Genomic DNA, 6,086 nt, shown 5'->3' on the forward strand with positions numbered 1-6,086 from the left:
TATTGTAAAAACTATCGGTTTACAACTACTGTGAACGTAGACTTGCTTTTCTTCGAGTGTACTTTGCGAAACGACACTCATATATAGGTCAGGTGGCGTGGGTCACGACGTCACTTCCGGTTTACTTCCCACTTTGCGGCCTCGAGCAGAGTTTTGTCAGGAGAGCATTGAGTCAGTTTATTTGGTGCCGCTGTAAAATTAAAACTTCTTCATCATCTTCTTTCGTATTTTATTTGGAAGAATATATAGCAAGCTTCCGCATACCGATGTGAAACTAGTTTCATATTTGCCTAGTTGTTGTTGTTGGAATTTTCAAAATGTGAATCGCCATTTCACACGAATGACAGTATTTTCTTAATTACTACCGTTCGTTAATAGGCGTTTACGAAAAAAATAACTGCTTTCCATGTTGTTTTTTGGACATTTATGTTGTTGTTAGCATATTTGCTGTCCAAAAAATGTGAAGGCCCCCAAAGTTGCCCCTTTTTAATTTGGTGTTTACGCTCATTCTTTGAGGTCTATTATTGAAGGGCATTACAACCTTGAACTGCACGCAAAATGAGAGATACTCCGAGAAATTAATTATAAATATGCATTTTTTATAGAATCATGTCGAGACTATGTGAGTCCAACACGCCGATGCCTAGGCAGATGAAATGAAGCAAGGTGTCTGTACACCTATCTGGTAAAAAGTGATATTTTCAACTTCTTGTTGAAAAAGTGATATTTTCAACTTCTTGTTGAAAACCGCAAATCTAGTTGCTTAGATATTATATATATGTACTTGTGGACCTCTCTCAGATTTGTTCAAATCGTGATGATATCTTTGATTTTCCAATTTTTATTTTTGTCAATTTTGGTAAAAAGTTGTATTTTCCACTTATTGCAAACAGCAATTCAGATTGCTTTGATACTATACATATTATTCATTTTCTAATTGATATCTTTAATTGAAATGTGCATTGCTAATAGCGTATCTATGTTAGCCGAGTGGCTGCTTGTAGTATTTTTGAAACATCACTTAATTAATTAATTGGGGCGTATTCATGAAAACATTTAGTTATATTTTTTTTTTGTAAAGTCTATTTATGTATACAGGAGACATTAAACATAAAGATGTATCATTTCATTGGAAACAATTGCACGAGTGATATTTTAATCAAATATTCATTTATCTTTTCACCACCACTCAAACATAGTCAGCAAGTTGGGTCCACTTCCATGAATATTAAAAGAGGTGTACAAGGTGTAACTTGCCCCGACTCTTCAGTTGCACCCACAAAACCCAACTTAACTGCACAATCAGAAAATTTGATATACAGTACAATTGACAATCTGTTGTATTCATCAGAAATGTATGGGGGAAATTGTTTAATTTTGTCAGCACATGAAACTTGCAAAATCAGGCTTTTGAATAAGACACCGCTGGTTCTCTGATTAGAACATTGGAAAAATAAAATTCATAATCTAGGACTAGGTTTTTTCATTCATCTATGTGAAGTCAACAAACATCAAACTATTGTAAAATAATTTATGTATACAATATATATAGGACAGATATCTGTCAGACTTTTCCCAAAGTACCTCTGCCTCCCACTGACTGCCAGTCCGTGTTATACTTATTTTGGCATAAAACCCAATAATTAGCAAGGTAGTTCAGAACTTTATATTATCTACAACAACATAAGTTATATTATTGGCTTTTAAAAGAGGGTGTACATATTTTGTCAGTTCTGCAAAACCAAACATCAAAATCCACAGCAATGGCGTGAGCATCAAACAAGTTGTTCGGGTCTGATCTTAAACGTACTGGTATTGAGTCGCCAGTATAAATGTTCTATAACCCTGTTCGAGTATGGCTTGTATTTTTCAAGGAATACCCAGAAACCACGAATTTAACGGACAGTGCATGTATTGTTAGGCCCTGGTTATCATCTGATAACGTCAAATCAGAAAAGTCGCTAAATAGAGACTCTTGAGTAATTGTAAACTGAAGATACATTGCTAAGAGAGCGACTCCAGGTCAGAAACTTCACCCGTGAAATCCCAATTCCAAAACAAGTACATATTCCTTATTGTTGGGTTCAATTTGATGACTTTGCAACATGGGATTGTCCATGTAGATATCAATGCATTATTCAGATAGACGTTGTGATGTCAGCAGCATTATTTTTTACATAAACCTAAATGAAAAAGAAGAAGTTAAAAAGAAAAGCGAAAACATCATCAAATAGTAGTATAGTCTGTGGAATATAAACAGGCGACATGCTCGGGATTTCTCCATGGGTAGAATACTATCAGATCACTTTTCCAAGGTAGAATATATTCAAATGCAAAGACAATGACATCCTAATGCAAAGATAATATAACAATAACAATAATTTTGGCGCTGATCTCACCATATCCTGTATACAAAACAATTCTGTGCACAAATGATAGAAACTACTATGAGGTTTCATCACTACAGATGACGGTACTTTTTTGCTCCTTCGGCTTGCAACAATAATAACATGGAAGTTAGAAGTCGAAACTCGGAAGTTGGAACTGTGAAGTAGGAAGGGCCCTCTCGGCTTTCGTTGTGAAGAGAGAACTCTCAAGTTTAAATTCAGAAGTGAGAAGTGGAAATGTGCAGTCGGCAGTGAGAAGTCGAAAATTGGAAGTGAGAAGTCGGAAATTGGAAGTAAGAAGTAAGAACTTTGAAGTCGGAAATTTAAAATGTGTAAATATAGGATATATAAGTTAAAGCATAAAATCTGAGATTTCGTGGTGTAAGCAAACCTCCCCCCGATTGGTTATTGAATACATAGTTGGATTCCTTTGTTTCACCTGTTTGACCAGTGGTGAACTCTGGGTCAGGCAGGCTATTGTCTTCAGTTCTGCGAGTGGTTCTGAAGGGTGAAGACGTGTCTCTGTGCCTGCTCTGAATTGCCCTACCGTGTTGAGTTTTCTGTAAATTTTGCTAGGTTTGCTAACACTTGTACACTAGTCCGAGAAGCTGCCACTAAACGAGGTATGGAAGGTTTGGCTGTTGGCTTTATCAAAATGTAATTATTTGCAGTAATTTGTTTGAGTACGCGAATGAACTCTGATTTGTACCACTCGTACCTTTGATTATTATTGTAAGACTGTAAATGTTAGTATTCGTTAAGAATTATTTATTGAAAGTTGTTTTGAAATTTATACTATTTGCCACCCATATTTTGTGCCCAAACACTTTGCGTGGATGTGGTCAGCTGCACGTTTATTATAGCACATGGTATGCAATGTGTGCTTTGGCTTGTCAAAATGGTTGACAGATGTTTCGCGGTTTGCATTGTTATTTATTGTTACACATTTATTTGCCGTATATTTATTGGTTGTATCGCTCGACTTTTTGCACATATTAAGAGTAATGTACATTTAAATTTACTGTACATTTTATGATAAGAATTGTTTGATAAACTTGGAATATTTAAGAGACTGTAATACTGTAATACCTGTGGGAGCTTGTGATGCCTACACGGGGAAAACATTATATATGTACAACTAAAATAAAGTGAAAGTCAATTTCATGATTAAAAATATACCTATCGAACCTGAAGAAATTATAATTAATGTCATTTAGTGGAATCAATGTTCCTTGCACTTTCTCCATACCGCATGTCCGAAAAAAAGTAAGTGTATGTCAATGTCCGTCAAGTATAGGCGAGACTGAGGATCAATCTGTTTGGGTAGCAGTTTTCACTTGTATTTGACTCGCACGAATAAAAGAATTACCAGGGCACTTTTTCCAAAGTAGAATATAATCCGGCGACTTGTTCCCAGGTAAATCACAACTTGTCCATGGGTAGAATATTATCAGGTCACTTTTTCCAAGGTAGAATATATTAAAATGGAAAGACAATATAAATATGGTAGAATAATGCCATCCTAATGCAAAGATAATATAAAAATAATTTTGGCGCTGATCTCGCCCCATAACCTGTATGCAAAATAATTCTGTGCAAAAATGATAGAAACTACTATGAAGTTTCATCACTGCAAGTGACGGTACATTTTGCTCCTGTGGTTTGCAACAATACTAAGTCGGAAATTAGAAAGGCCACTCTCGGCTTTACAGAGCGATACCCTGTTCCATGTTCTGGTGCCTGAAACCCTGCTAGTAGATCAAACAGTGAAATAAGAGGGAGCGATGTTTTCGGCAAACAAAGCGGCGTTTAACTGAAGCCGCTGGGCTAAATACATGGAAGTCTAGGCAGGACAAACTATTCGAGGTAAAATTGCCCATAACTCGCATCAAAATAGTAGAAATGTACGTCTCTCGTAACCCAAAGGTGAATAGACAAATATATATTAACAAAGCTATGGACAATTTGAAAACTGCATTAAAATCGTGGTTACAAATAGGAAATTGTCACTATTTGGCAAAGTACAAATTGTTAAAAGCAAACGTTTGTGTTGCACTTCTTGAGGGAAGGGGTGATTTGCGAAATGAGGCATGCTACTATACCCAAAATAATGGCAAATATGTTGCCGGACCCAAGTTTAATAAGACGGCTAACGCTACACAGAAACCCCAAACACCGCCTGTAATGAGTAAAACAGACAAAAACTACCCCCGGTTAGACATCACATATGTTCACATGTTGGCCCAAAGCAGAAAGACCGTCATATTGGACAAGATGGCAAATAACAGCTGCTAACGGGATTAAGGTGGAATTTGTTATTGAAATACTAAGCTAGGTTCTCCTTAGTGACATGCTTTTGATAAATATTCTATTCACACGAGTTTCAATGAATTTGGTAGTACGTAAATTGGTTGATTATGCTTCCTGCTACGTCTCTTAAAGAATATCACGACTGAGCAGGTTCTGGTGACTATATTTGAATTGGCATACTCAAACAGATTCTCACTTTCTAAGGGCGTCTGTTTGTGGTGTTATGAAGGTTATCGGACTCCTGTCAGTTAATGGCTCGTCACAATGCAATATCACTCGCAAACGAATGGCATATGTAAATGTTTTAATAGAATTCTTAAGTCCATGCCCGCATGCATGTATAGAAAGTGACCTATAGACCTGGGTCGTTACTTAGCTTCAGAACTGTTTGCATACAAAGAAGCTTGTGGAGCAAACTTCTTCACATTAAAGTTGTTGTATGGGAGTTATGGGTAAATAAATCACTAACCCTGGAATTAAGGTTACACATGTTATTGGTAGAATCCAATGAGAAGAGAGAAGACAGAGCTCTACGACTGGTGATCTGGAAAGCTCAGTGAGTTGCTTGTTTATTTACAATGCCAGAAATAGACATTCAGGACAGTCTTAGATATCTATTTATATTGAGAATTTGTCAGAATATTTTGTCAATCCCATGAAGATAGTTGGAATGCTTTCAAGACTAGCAATTTATTGAAAACTTGGTCTATAACAAATCCCACAAACACTCGACCAGCAATTTATTGACCGGTTATTCGGAACAATTTGCAATACATTCTGTGCTTAAGATTCATAATCTTACAAAAGTATTAAATCGGAATGTTCATTACGTAACTAACTGTAATTAGTTAGTGATATATTCCAAGTAAGTCATATTTCTTTATTGCAAATTAGTTAACACAGTACAATATGAACCCTATATATACACTATCATACACGACACGTAAATTTGTAAAATCGAAAAACTCGCAGGCACATTCCTCGTTTGCTGGTCACATGCGAGTTCTAACATATCCATCATTAATATAAAGACATTCATTCTGCATTCTAGAACAATCAATTGTAGCACAAATATATTGATCATAATCAGGTTGTATAATACAATGGCAAGAAACATAATGTAATTTATCTAGCATAGTTTTGAGATAACATGCTTCCACATGTCCCGTGTACGTGTAAGGAAAATGGGTGAATCGAACAATGATTCAGAGAATATCAATACACCAGAAGCTTAACATCCCGTCAATTTAAGATAACTCAATGTTAATCAAATGCATTTTAGGAATTTTATTAAACTTATATTTCAATAATTGTGTATGATAGTTAGCACATAACATAACAGTTTTCCATTTAAGCGTAGAACAGCCAACCGACTTGTTAATTACCGGT

This window comes from Saccoglossus kowalevskii, chromosome 8 (assembly GCF_978046115.1).
Source record: "Saccoglossus kowalevskii chromosome 8, keSacKowa6.1, whole genome shotgun sequence".
NCBI classification, from domain to species: domain Eukaryota; kingdom Metazoa; phylum Hemichordata; class Enteropneusta; family Harrimaniidae; genus Saccoglossus; species Saccoglossus kowalevskii.